The sequence below is a fragment of the Hylobates moloch genome, unplaced genomic scaffold (genome assembly GCF_009828535.3).
Source record: "Hylobates moloch isolate HMO894 unplaced genomic scaffold, HMol_V3 SCAFFOLD_17, whole genome shotgun sequence".
NCBI classification, from domain to species: Eukaryota; Metazoa; Chordata; class Mammalia; order Primates; family Hylobatidae; genus Hylobates; species Hylobates moloch.
Window position 1 is genome coordinate 44,867,685 of NW_026652292.1, and position 15,021 is coordinate 44,882,705.

The window sequence follows — 15,021 nt, forward strand, 5'->3', positions numbered from 1 at the left end:
AGCCATACCTCCTTAGAAAAAGCTGCACCTGAAAAAGGGTCTGCAGCATCCCAAATCTGGATCTCTATTCTTGCTAAGGCCCTGGAGCTTCAACTCCGTGATAGTCTGCCTCTGCTGTGAGCTGAGTGGCCTCGTTGATCCTAGCTGAGGCTCCCATCTTCTGTTCCCCATTTCAAATCATCTCTCATTGACATCCCCCCTTGAAGTCTTTCCTTAGGTCCAGGGGCCTTTGTTTAAATCTCAATAGTCTTTTCTTTTGGACAAAAGCACCACAAGTTGCAATCATCTACCACAGTCAAAATACTATGGGATGGGGTTTAAATATTTCAATTTGGTCAATGCCAGGGTCTTAAAACCCATCTGGACCTAAAATTAACCTCTGTAGATTACCAACATGAGAACACCAAGGACCAAACCACTCATCTTAAGCTCCTGATTGTTTCTCCAAGTGTATGTTTTGCTACCCCAAATTCTACTCTTTGGTTTTATTTTTTAATATTTCTGGCCTATGTATTTAGGGTTTAGGTTCCATAAAACCACCTAAAATTATTCTTTCAACCCCTCACGCCTGGTAAAAACTGAACAAGTTAAGAGGAAAAAATCAAAATGGAAGCCAAAATAATGTCAGAGACAAGGTTGGCAATTGTACCTGTAGGTTGGTTAGCCAAGTGCACTACTTGGCAATTCAGAATCTGAGAAACAGTCTTATCCTCTCTCATTCATGGGTAGCATAGAGAAAAGAAGAAAATATATTCTCTTTGAGGATAGACTTATTAACCAAAGAAAAAAGTGAAAATAAGCCATAGTTATTCTTCCCAAAGTTACCCATCAGTTTTTACTTCACTCCCGCTAGAGTAGAATAAGTGAAGGAGTGAGGAAAGTCTAGAAATATGCTTTCCAAATTTCTGATCTTGGATGCCTGGAGTGAGAAATGGCATTTTCCTTTAATAAGTAAGGGTTAAAGTAATAACTATTACTATTACTGCTAGGTAATATTATTAATGCTTAAACTTTCAACTTAAGGGCGTAACTGTGCTACATGGAAAATAAAATGTTACACACAGGAATACTTTTATTTATTTATGCAAAGGTATATTTTCAGAAATACGTTCTTTTGCTCCAGTTTCTATATATTTCTAGCACAGACAAATCCTTTGATCGATGCATGCAAGGTATTGGGAACAATTTCTAAATGATGTATGCATGACACTATCACAGTTCCTCAACTGTGGAGATAATGTTTGCCCTTTTTTACTTCTGAATCTCATTTGTTTACCAGCAAACTAATGGATTAAACTAATATATATTTTTAAACTCTTGTTTATTATATCCATTATGAGACTAAAAATTTGAAAAACATTTTAAGGATGGCAGAAATTTGCCAATATTGGTAGAATACCTACTTTGTGCCAGGGACATTACATATCATAGCCCATGTTACTCTCACGTTGACATTACTGATTAGGTATTATTTTCTCTATTTTGTGGAAAATGCATTTGAGGCCAGAAAGGTCAAAAAACATGTCCAATGTCATATAACACACGAAAGGAAACTGTGTGAATCCATGGATGTCTGGTTCTCACGCTGTTTTCACAGTAGCCCACCATCTTTGTCTGTTTGCAACTTAACAACTCAATCCTGTGCCTTATTGGAATTATTAGATTTGTTGCCACAGTCATGACGTTACATTTTAAATATACAATTATGTTTACTTATATCTCAAGAAATACCTTGCTAAGTTTCCTTTATTTCCTATAATTGTGTGCTCTGAGGCCACTAGCATATTTTGAGTTTAAAGGCAGCATTATGCATTTAATTATTTTATTATATGTTTTGTTCATTTGATTGACTAGGGATTAAGATAAATTTCCTGGGCTGTGGGCAACATGCTGGGGCTTCTTCAAATGATTAAAGTTATTTCAAATTACAGTGTTTCTTATTCAAGAGTTATTTTAGGAGTCACTTATCCTCAGTTTTCAAAATCATGTCAACTTTAAATTTAAAAAATATACAACTAATACATTGGTCTTATATCCATCTTGTTGAAACTTCACTTTATCCTATGAGATAAGTAATATTGTTCTCTTTGGCAGAGGTGAAACTAAGGCTAAAAGGTGGTAAATGGCATTTCCAGGGTCATACACCTAAGAAATGGCATTTTAAGGCTTGAACTGAGTTTATTATGACTTCTAGCTTAGTGTTTGTCTCATGACATAGGCTTCCTCCATGTCGCAGGCACAATAGATACATATGGACTAACAGTCTGACAATATCAACTTCTGCTTCAGGAGAGAACACACTAGCTGGTATTGGACTTAGCCTGTTGATGTAAATAACCATACAACTGCAAATGATATATAAAGCTTTTGTTTTCAGACACTGGGTAACAGGCGACACCAGAATGAGACCCTTGAGAGAAGGAAAACACATGGTGTGAGTTCCATGTTATCCTTGGTTTTGTCCTGGGACGCTTTCCAGAATATGGCATAGGGAAAAGAAGCACCATAAAGATTGGCAGTCTCTCTGGGCAGTAGAGATAGAGCTTCCAGTTTGAAGATGTTAAAACAATTGGAATTTGCAAGGCAGAGTGCGGAAGAGGAAGAAGACCCAGAAATGAATAAGCAGAAATCTTGCATGGAGGTTATCCTTGGGTTCTAGCTGAGGTCTGTGTTGTGTACATGCAAAGGGTAGACTCCATGAAGCATAGCAGAAAGCAACTGTTAGAGCATCTGAAAGCCAAACAGAGATTTAAAAAGACTTGATAGACTTGATTAATGCCTACTTCTGACTAAGATGAAATGTGTCCTCATATAACATGTTTCTCAGAGTTCTCTGGAAAGACAGACTATTTAAGTGGTGGTTCAACATTCTCACAAAGGTTCATTAATACATCTGGAATTATTTTTCTTCTAGATTTATCAGACTGGCAGTGCATTACTTGAACTTATTTTCATAAATTTCATATTACTTCATTAACATAACCAAAAAGCCTAGGAAGGCAATAGGTTCTTCTTGAAGACCAAAATTCAAGTAGCATCTATTTTCTGGAGCTCTTCTGTCAAAGACCTTCCCATGGTGATGTAAAATAAAGTAGGATTATAAAAGAAATCAGTTATATTGATATGGTTATCAAAATATTAAAATAAAATGTGATATAATAAAAAAATTTAGTTAGTAGACTATTAAAGAATCATTTGCATAATTGGTAGTAGATAAAGTTTTCTTTTGGCTCCTTTCTCATTTTCAGATTTGCTTGAAGAAAGAGAAGAAATTATTAAATATATTAAAATCCAAACTCAAAATGCATTTATATTTTAAAACCACATACTTTGAGCTATAGTTTTCATAGGTGAATATAACACTTATTTCTTGAAGTATTTATCACGGGAAACTAGGGTCTTGAGTTCAATTATCACTCAACGTTCATGAAGAAACCTGTGAAGTCAAGTCATAGCACTTCATTTCTTTGGGCACTGGTTTGCTAATTTATGACATGGAGTTAGGGGTAGTCCTTTGATGCACTCATATGTCTCTTCCATGATTCATATATGGAGTACTGCTGCTGTACTTGCTATCTCAAATTCACATTCTAGAATCATGGAGATTGTCATCCATCTATGATTGTTGCCTTTTTTTTTATTTATGCCATTTACAAGGCAGAATTGCAACTATGGCTTAACCTGAATATTGCAGAAAAATATAATGGCCATCCATTTTCTCAAGAGTCCTTGAAAACAAGATGAAAGAATTATGTGGTCTTTCAATTATTCATGTGAAAAAAAAGGACTTACAGATGAAGAAAAATTGCATTCCCTAAACTACTGTCCAATAGAGCTGAAGACAAGAAGATTATGCCCTTTAGAGAGAGAGGAAGGTGCTCTTGAAAGGGACTTCAATCTGATGGTATTGAATATGCTTTTGTTGCTCATCATCGTTGATGCTTGGCCTCTAAAGATTTTTTTGTTTGTCTTATGTAAGGAAATAATAATGCCATATTTTTGGGATGTGATCAGCAGTTATTTTCCCCTCAAACTTATTTGTGGGAAGACCCTAAGAAAGCCTGAGAGTTTTAAAATTTCTAGAGCCCAGAAGAAAGGAATTAGAGGTATAATTATCATATTGCCATCTTTCATTTCCATCTTCTGATTCTACCATTTTTTATCTCTATGATGTCTTTTCTCTTTTCTCAATCTAAGAGTAATGGATGAGCAGTGAGTAAATTGAGACTACAGAATAGAAAGTGAAAAAAACAAGTGAAGAAAATGTTGATGGGGGCAAGCAAAGCCAAAATGCCTAGAAAAAAGGAAAATCTTTGTGCAGAAAAATTATAAATCAGATAGGTCAATGCAAAGCATTAAAATAGTCCCATGAAAAATATGGCATGAGTACCCCTAGTTGCCACATTGACATCCCTAAAAAGAACTAGAAATGACAATGATGTGAGCACATTATTTTATATTTATACTTGTAGTGTCAATGATATCAACGAACACCCCACTAACCTTCACGTTGTTGCTGAACACAAAAAGGATGAGAAGGGTCATCATTTTCTGCTTGGTGTTGGCTGGTCTCATTCAGGCTTATTCAGCATATCTTTATCCTCTCAGGAGACAGGTTATATACCTGGCCTGAATTAGAAAAGTTAGCAAGTGAAATGAGATTTCCCCTAAGCCCATAACAGTTTTCTTTGGACTATATTTCAAAGCTTATCCTTTAATATAGTAATATTCCTTTCTCTACAGCTTTATTACATTTACTTTTCAATTGAATGAAATCCCCACAGTCAGCACAGAGGCACATAATGAAATAGTATCTGATTACCTCATGAAGAAACCTATTGGTGCTCACACACACATGCACACACACACACACACACACATACATGCAAACACGCATTCTCTCTCCTCACCACCCTCCCCACCACCATCCTCTCTCATATACATACAAATACTCTCTATATATTGCCAAGGATTCACCTGGGAAACAGAGGAAAGAAGAACCAGATCCAAGCCTAGAATTCTGGCAGAATTAGACCTGAGTTGCATATACCCTATTATTCTTAGTGAAGTTCAGCTTACAAAACATTTATGCATCCACCATTATTCATAGATTTCCTTCAACTAGAACAACCCTCTTCACTTTCTCAATCCTATCCATCTTCAGAGACTAAGATTTTTTTATAACCCCTGCAAGTTCTAGACCATCCCAGACATAAAGATATATATCCTTTCTAAATTTATAACATTTCTAATCAAAATTGATCATTTGCAAATATACCAGGCACTTCTAGAATGCTGTTCTAGTTCATTTAATTTTATAAATTGGGACTTATTTGTTTCTTCCTGTGTATATTAGTATTTGAATAAGACCCACTGCTATAAACCAACCATCATGTCATGAGTAATAGCTCCAGAAAAGTGGTTTCTAATGCTTCATGTGGTTATGAACTTTTACATTTTTCACTAAGGCAACAAACAGTAAAAAAGAAGGTATTAATAATGCAGGAAAAGGGACTGAGGCAAAGAATAAAGGTATGCTCTAGAAAAAATTCAAACATCATGTAAAGGTAGAACTCAGGAAAGCAGAGCTCTGAGTTGAGAATGTATGAAGGCAACAGAATTAATAATGAGTTCCAGAGAGAGAAACTGAGCCTTAGTGGGAACCTAGCAGGGAAACAGGGATGCAAGTGCACAATAGCTCTGAAAGCTGGGCTGGGACTAAAGTGTCTCTGCCTACCAGAGATGGCAGGTGATGGGATATGTAAAACATAGACATGTAAAACACTGAGAGTTAGCAAAATGTCCAGTTTACAACAGGTAATCTCTTGAGTTGATGTTTGGGACTTTTTTCCCCTACTAATCTTTCTTCCACACACTGTTAGAACCATTTGCAAAAAGGATTTTTTTTTTTTTTTTTACTTAAATGGCATATTTCCGAGATATACATAGTGCAAACTCTGGCTTACACAGTGGGATTTTCCTCAGATAACTAATTTGAGTTTTTAGCATGGAAGTATATGTATTTGAAAGTTATGGTTCCATAGAGTTATGCCTTGTCTACAACTTGATGGTGAAATTGTTGAGGTCAGCAACCGTTTTCAGTCACCTTTGTATTCTCACAAAGTCTCTTACAATATTTTCCGTGGAGTAGATATTCAACTACTGATTAATTTGTCCTACTTAATCATGAATGTTTACTATATAATGTTATGAATATTCAAACACTCTTTTCTAAATGATGTAACCTTGTCCAGTTAATAAAAAAAAATCATTAAAAACACATTCACATCATTAATGTATCTTGGGTTCTATGAAAAGTCAGGTGGGCAGAACTGATAATACATTAAAAACTCCTTTTTCACCATTATTTCACAGTTTTGAGCTATGTATGGAGCTGCCTTTGAAAACATTTGTACTTCTCATTTAGATGAGCTATGTGACATGCAGAGAAAGATGAAAAACAATCTCTGTGTGAAGTTGCATATGAGGGGTTAGTTCTAAATTTACCAACCACTAATTTTCCTTTGAGCGATCGTATTTGTTCTTTGATTACACATAACCTTACTGATTTCAAAGCAAAAGAGCAGGAGGAGATGAAAATACTTGAATCACACAACAGCCTCAGGTGGTGCCTTTGGAACTGAAGAGCTGATGTTCCATTTCCAAGTCTCAGAATATAAGACACATAACTAGACTGAACAAATGTAATGCAACAGCAAAAGCCCTTAGCAGAGCAGAGCCAAATACCAAGTAGAGGACATCATTTGCTATTCGTGTGTATAGTAACCCATGCAACCCAGACAAGGAGCATTAAGCGATGAACTAGCTCCTTGACTTACTCTTTCCTGAGGAAAGTTTGGTAGTGTTGCACAGGAAGTACCATGGTGGAAATGCCTCCAAACCATGGAAAGCTCTTTCTCAAACAAGAGGAAACTATTCTTTCAAAGGGGGATTATAAATCTTGTCTCTTATTGACTTAATAAAGAATTATATTCCCACAGAGTGGCTGGTGATAGACACAGAGCACTCTAACAAAAGACAGAAAGTTGCAGAGGACACTAGAGAAAGCAAAGTCTCCCTTTGGAATTAACAAATAAAGATTAAATACTTAATGTCTGATATGGAGAAAGTACATAAGCTTAATATATTAAATTGTTTTATAAGTATATTATTCCTTTTTGGCTCCTACACTAATTTACATTTATTGAGTGATTACTGTATGCCAAGTACAGAGTTGAATATTTCACAATCTTATTGCTTTTAAGCCTCATAATAAGGATGATCATAAAAAATATGTACAGTTAACAATCTCATTTTTTTTTAAAGGTGAATTGGGTCTTGAAGAATTTAGGTGAGTCACTCAGGATAACATAACTAGTGATTTCAAGACTGGGACTTGGTGCCAATCCTAACTGCAAATCGCATGCTTGCAATTATTAATCTGAAAGATTCCTGAAGGAAGAAGAAGACATTTTAGCATAGACAGCAGATGTCTGTAGCCAAACTATGCACTAAGAAGAAAATTCAGAGAGGACAACATTTGTTTCTTGATGCTGTTGGATTAGAGACCATTGTTAGGAATCAGAAATCATTTTTTACCCCCTTTTCACTAACTGTATGTACATATAGTGTGTCTCAATTAGACACACCCAATTCTAAGGAGTCTCAATTTAGTTTTAGTTATTCTCAAAAAATTAATTGTAGATTCGTGAGTTAAAAGAGACCTACCAGATGTCGAATAGGAATACTTAGGCTGGGGATAAAGATTTGAGTACCCAGAGAAGATAAAATTAATTAACAGTTAACAACAACCTGTGCAGAATACTACATCCTTAACAAGGCTTTTTTATTTTCTTTCTCCTGGGAGTACTCTGAGCTATACCTAGAAATGTAAGCAGTCAGCCAATAGCATTGTAAACAATGGCTTCCGTGTTTTCTAGTTCACAGAAATTCAATTAATAAATAATTCCACATCTTTGCCCCTTTATGTAAACAAATTGCCTTCACTTTGCTAAACTGAAGCCTGGTGGACCCTGAGTGTAAAAGTGTCTTGACATTGGTAAACTGTATTAAAGTTTTCCAGGCTTTTTCCCAATCCTTTGCTGAAAACATCACATTCATGCATTAACTCATGTATTCATTCATTTAGTCATTTTACAAGAATATGTAGAATGCCTGCTCTGTGCCAGGCGTATTTTACATGCTAACAAAGAAATGATGTGCACACAGGTAAATTTCTTGTGCTTATGTGCAAATACATAAACAAAAATATGCAACATAATGCCAGTAATAAGCTGAGTAAGAAGAGAGAGGGTACCTGGTAGGTGAGGGTGGAATTTAAAATAGGGTGTTCACCGCATGTTCTCACTCATAGGTGGGAATTGAACAATGAGAACTCATGGACACAGGAAGGGGAACATCACATTCCGGGGACTGTTGGGGGGGGGGGGGGGGGGGCGGGGACAGCATTAGGAGATATACCTAATGCTAAATGACGAGTTAATGGGTGCAGGAAATCAACATGGCACATGGATACATATGTAACAAACCTGCACATCGTGCACATGTACCCTAAAACCTAAAGTATAATAAAAAAAATAAAATAGGGTGTTCAGATAAGGCTTTGCTGGGGAGGTGCCACTTGAGCAACACCACGATTAAAACAATGGTTCAGGGGAACACATTTGTGAGGTAAGAACATTCCAGACTAAGTAAAAAGGGGAGGCACCCTGAAGTGGAGGCCTGCTGAGTATGTTTAAGCAATGTTCATGGAGGAATCTAGAGGTCTGGAACAAAGTGAGAAACAAGGAATGAAGTCAGAATAACAGCTAGGGGCCAGATCATATGAAGCCTTCCATGCTGTGGCTTTTGTTCTTAGTGACAAGTCACTGGGAGTTTTCAGTAGGCTATGGCAAGCTCTGAATTGTGTTTTAAAATTTACATTTTTATTATGTACAACAGATTGTACTTCCTATAGATAAGATCATACAACTCTGAAGTTAAAAAAAAAAAACCTAACAGAAACATTATTTGCCATTTAGAAGAGTGTTAGTGTAATTCTTGAGTAGAATTATATCATTGTCATTTGCTTCATTGTCAACTTGTTTTTCTTTCAATTTTTATTGAATGCAACATCTATAAAGAAAAATGCATAAATTAGAGATACACAGCTTAATGAACTATCACAGGGTGAAAAATCCGCATAGTGATGATGTAAGTCAGGAAACAGAGTTGTGACCTGTCTCGTGTTCTACACCTTCCCTCCTGCCATATGGACCATTAACTTGCTTCTGAAATTTTAGATTAGATGTGTCTAAGTTTCCCTTTTTTATAGGTACTTCAGTCATATTGAATTAGGGGTCCACTCTACTCCAGTGTGACTTCATCTTAACCTAATTAATTATATCTGCAATAATCCTATTTTCAAGTTTGCATTTTGAGGTACTAAAGTTAGGTCTTCAATGTATGAATTTTTGAAGGACACAATTCAACCCATAACATACCAGACAGAAAGTTGGATTATTTTTCTGAAGCACTTCCATTAGCATTTACTACATGTATAACCTACTGGTGATGAAATGTCTCACCTATAATGAATCCAAAAATACCTTTGTTTCACTCTCATTGTTGAAGTATGTAGAATTTTTCTTGATGCCTTCCTTCTTTTGTGGTTCAGCAATTTAAAAATGAGCTTCCATTATGTTTTGGTCTTCATGGTTATGGTGAGAAATCAGCCTTTTTTTTCTAGTCATGGTTTCCCTGAATATAACATGTCTTTACTTTTTTCTTCTGGATACTTTTTAGATTTTTGATTTGTCATTGCTTTCCAGTAGAATAGCCACAATGTTCCCAGGTGTTGTCCCCCTTATAGGCACTCATTTTAGCATTCACTGTACTACTTGGATTTGTGCATTGATGTTTTTCACCACATTCATATGCTTTTCTCTCTTTGCACTTTTGACTTTCTGCCATGTGATTTGTCGGCACAAAGACCCTCACCAGATGTGGGTCCCTTTCTTTCTGGGGCATTTCAGAAGCAATAAGGAAACTGAAATAGAACCAAATGTAAGACATGGAAATAAAAAATATGAATAAATAAAAATGTGAAAATATAAATAAAAAGTTATTTCATGTTAACTTTGACAGTATTTATAAGAGAAGAAAATATCAGTTAAATTAAGTAAATTTGAAAATAAATAATTCACACTGAAGCATAAGGAGAAAACTGATTTCAAAAAATGAACAGTCTCGGTGAGCTATAGGCAGTATCAAGGAGCTTAACATCTGATTTTTTTTTACAAGTTCAGTAACTTTTGATTGTGTGCTGGACATTGTTATTGATACATTTTAAGAAGTCTATGTTATATTGTGTTATTTTAAAGATTTTTGAGTTTTGTATGACAATCAATTAAATTCTCTTGATCCTGTTTGGCTTGATTTTAGGTTTTATTAGGGTAAACATAATTCTAAATTGTGACTTTAATTCTAGGATATGGCTCTTTCACCTAAATCATGATGTTTTTGAAGTTCAACTGCATGTCCAAGGTGCTCAGTGCAGACTTTCACTCTGGGTTGAGTAGAACTCCAGTGTTTCCAGGCATTGTGAACTCCAATGTTTTCAGACACTACATGACCTTTTTAAACCTCTGTTTGGCTTTCAGATGCTCTAACAGTTGCTTTCTGCTATACCTCATGGTTTCTACCCTCTGAGTATACACAACCCACACCTCAGCTAAAGCCCAAGGATAACTTACTCTTTGTGGATTTCTGCTTATCCCTTTCCGGGGCTTCTTCCTATTCTGCACTCTGCCCTGCAAATTCCAGTTGCTTTAACATCTCCAAACTGGAAGCCCTACTACTACTGCCCAGAAAAACTGCCAATCTTCATGGTGCTTCTTTTCCCTATGCCAGGTTCTGGAAAGTGTCCCAGGACAAAACTAAGGATAACATGGAACTCATACCGTGTGTTTTCCTTCTCTCAAGGGTCTGATTCTGCTGTTGCCTGTTACCCAGTGTCTGAAAACAGAAGCCTTATATATTATGTGCAGTTGTATAGTTATTTACATCAACAGGCTAAGTCCAATACCAGCTAATGTGTTCTTTCCCAAAGCAGAAGTTGATATTGTCAGACAGTTAATTTTGGCAATTCTGGTTTATGTATAGTGGTTTCCATTATTGTTTCAGTAGTATTTTTCTTCTTGATGTTATAATGCTTATTTCTCATTTTGATAATCAAGTCACTCTTTTATTATTTTTATTGAGGTGTCTGAAATTTTCTTCTTGATTTGCAGAAGTTCTCTATCATTTATTCTGTGGCAAATATTTTCTCCAACAATATAGCAGACCTTTCATTCTTTCCGTTCTCTCTTTTTTTATTTTTTTATTTTTTATTTTTTTTGCTAACTTCTTACTTAGAATTCATGACATCTATTCTCTTTCTTACTTTTCAGGTTCTTGTTTTAGATTAACATTATGATGGATTCATTAAATAAGTTGATAGTTATTTTCTTCTATTCTCTGGGAGAATTTATGTATGTAAATCAATGTGTATTACTTCTAAAATATTTGATAGAATTTTCTGGTAAAACTATCTGGGCCTGGAGTTTTCTTTGCAGAAGAATTTTAAGTTATAGATTTGACTTTTATTTTTTAGTAGTTAGGGGACTATTCAGATTTTTCTTTTTTTGCATATTATGGTAATTTTATACACAAATATGTTAATTTCACCTACATTTTCTAATCTATTTTTATTAATATCATCTTTTACCTTTTAAGTGTCTATAGAATCTATTGTGTTGCATCATTTTTATTGTTAATATTTTTTGTGTTGTCTCTATTTGTCATGATAAATCTCACTAGAGATTTAACAGCATATTTATCTTTCAAAGAACCTTAGTTTTGGCATTGTAGACACATCTCCATTGTATTTTTATTTTCCATTTTATTAATTTATCTTTCTATCTTTATTACTATCTTTTTTCTACATTCCTTTCAGTTTTGTTTGTTTGTTTGTTTGTTTGTTTGTTTTTGAGACAGAGTTTCGCTCTGTCCCCCAGGCTAGAGTGCAATGGCGCGATCTCGGCTCACTGCAAGCTGCACCTCCGGGGTTCACAACATTCTCCTGCCTCAGCCTCCTGAGAAGCTGGGACTGCAGGCGCCCGGCTAATTTTCTGTATTTTTAGTAGAGGCAGGGTTTCACCATGTTAGCCAGGATGGTCTCGATCTCCTGACCTCGTGATCCACCCTCCTTGGCCTCCCAAAGTGTGGGATTACAGGAGTGAGCCACCGCACCCCGCCCATTCTTTTAAGTTTTAAAGTCCAATGCTGTATTTTCTTTTCCCTCTTATTCTAGATGTAAAGTACTTTTTGGTCCTGAATCCGAACCTAGGATGTTTACCACAGCCTCTGATTCTTAGTGGATGCTGGACTACAGTTTTTGACTTTGCTGTACATGAATCTGTCAAATGCTTTGTTTGGCTTCTCAGCTTCTCATTAATCTGTGTAATTGGCATTTGCCTTTAGGAATAATATGGCCTCAACTTCACAATTTCCTTCCATAGTCTTCCCTTCTCTCCCAGACCTTGGCCTTGTAATTCCTCTCTGTCTTGAGAGTTATTTGGTATCACAAAACAGATTTGTTTTTTGTTCCAGATTTTTCTGGTTCTTCTCAGCAAGGATATGGAAATAAACAAATGGATGTACCGTTATGAAAAAAAATTTGATAAAGTTTTAACCGGTTTTTAAGACAGCTAATATTCTAAATGTCTTGAATATACTGTAACTGTTATTACCAATTTAAATTTTATGGATTGTTTTTAAGTGGAAATTCCTTTACTCACAATAAATTAGCTTTTCATAATACTTAAAAACTCAATAGTTAATTGCAAAGACTTATTTTCACTAATATAATTCTGAAAAATTTTCAAAATATTACATTTAGGATTTATAAATGCTGATTTTAAAATTGTTTCTTTGAAAAGAAACAGACTCTTACCATAATTTCTGCAAAAATATTTTAATAATTCAGAAATAAATGCTCACTTTGGCAACACATATACTGAAATTGGAATAATACAGGGAAGATTAGCATGGCCCCTCTCCAAGGATGACAAGCAAATTCATGAGGCATTTCATGTTTTTTAAGTCCTCAAAGCAATGGCAGCAAAAACAAAAAGTAAGACAAGTGAGACCTAATTAAACTTCTGCACAGCAAAAGAAATTATCAACAGAGTAAACAGACAACTTACAGATGGGAGAAAATATTTAAAAAACCATATATTCAACAATGATCTAATAGCCAGAATTGATAAGAAACTTAAACAAATTAACAAACAAAAAACAAATAACCTCATTAAAAATGGGCAAAAAACGTGGACAGACACACAACAAACATGTGAAAAAATGCTAAACATCACTAACCATCAGAAAAATGTAAATCAAAACCAAAATGAGCCACCATCTCACACCGGTCAAAAGGGTTATTACTAAAAAGCCAAGAAACAACAGTTGCTGGTGAGGATGGTAAGAAAAGAGAATGCTTATATACTGTTGGTAGGAATGTAAATTATTTCAGCTACTGTGGAAAGCAGTTTGGAAATTTCTCAAAGAATTTCAAGCAGAACTACTGACATGGTTAAACTTTGTGTCCCCACCCAAATCTCATCTTGAATTGTAATCCCCATAATCCCCACATGTCAAGGGCAGGACCTTGTGGGAAGTGATTGGATCATGGGGGTGGTTTCTCTCATGCTGTTCTCATGATAGTGGGTGAGTTCTCACAAAATCTAATGGCTTATTATTATTTTTTGAGATGGAGTTTCACTCAGTTGCCAGTTAGAGTGCAGTGGCATGATCTCGGCTCACTGCAGCTTCTACCTTCCAGGTTCAAGCAATTCTCCTGCCTCAGCTTCCTGAGTAGCTGGAATTACAGTCATGTGCCACCACGCCCTGCTAATTTTTGTATTTTTAGTAGAGATAGGGTTTCACCATGTTGACCAGACTGGTCTTGAACCCCTTACCTCAAGTGATCCACCTGCTTCAGCCTCCCAAACCGCTGGCATTACAGGCATGAGCCACTGTGCCCAGCCAATCTGATAGCTTTATAAGGGGCTCTTCCCCCTTTGTTTATTCACCCATCTTCCTGCTGCCATGTGAAGAAGTTCCATGCCTGCTTCCCGTTCCACCCTGATTGTAAGTTTTTTGAGGCCTCCCCAGCTATGCAGAACTGTGAGTCAATTAAACCTCCTTTCTTTATAAATTACCAAGTCTCAGGCAGTTCTTTATAGAAGTATGAAAATGGACAAATGCAACTACCATTTGACCCAGCAATCTCCTTACTGGGTATATACCAAAAGGAATATAAATTATTCTACCATAAAGACATGCACGTATGTTCATTGCAGCACTATTCACAATAACAAAGACAAGGAGTCATGGTGGATTGGATAAAGGAAATGTGGTACATACATACCAGGAAATACTACATAGCCACAAAAAAGAATGAAATCTTGTTCTTTGCAAGCAAAATGAATGAAGCTAGAGGCCATTTTCCTAAGTAAATTAACACAGAAACAAAAAACTAAATACCACACGTTCTCACTTATAAATGGAAGCTAAACATTGGGTACTCATGGATATAAAGATGGCACCAACAGATGCTGGAGACTACTAGATGGAGGAGGGAGGTGTGAGTGGGAATCACTGAAAAATTACCTATTGAGTACTATGCTCACTATCTGGGTGATGGGATGCGTCATACCCTCAACCTCAGCATCATGCAATATACCCATGTAAAAAACCTGCACGTGTACCCTCTGAATCTAAAATAAAATTTAAAAGTATTTTTAAAAACAAAAAATATATACTATAAATCAATATAACTTGATGAAGACTAAATTCTTCTATACCAATTTACCTGAGAAAATATTTGAGAGAGATCACTAATACAGTGATGAAATTAATGTTTAAGATTATTTCACTTTTATTATCATTTTTTTCTAACTTCCAAACTGAGGTTAAGAG

At 35.6% G+C, this 15,021-nt stretch overlaps 1 non-coding gene across 1 annotated transcript; it reads left to right on the forward strand.

Annotated features, from left to right (window-relative positions):
* Positions 1-13,033: 13,033 nt before the first annotated feature.
* Positions 13,034-13,140, forward strand: LOC116457195 (U6 spliceosomal RNA). Its single transcript, XR_004244956.1, has one exon. It is a non-coding gene; the product is annotated as a U6 spliceosomal RNA (small nuclear RNA).
* Positions 13,141-15,021: the final 1,881 nt, after the last annotated feature.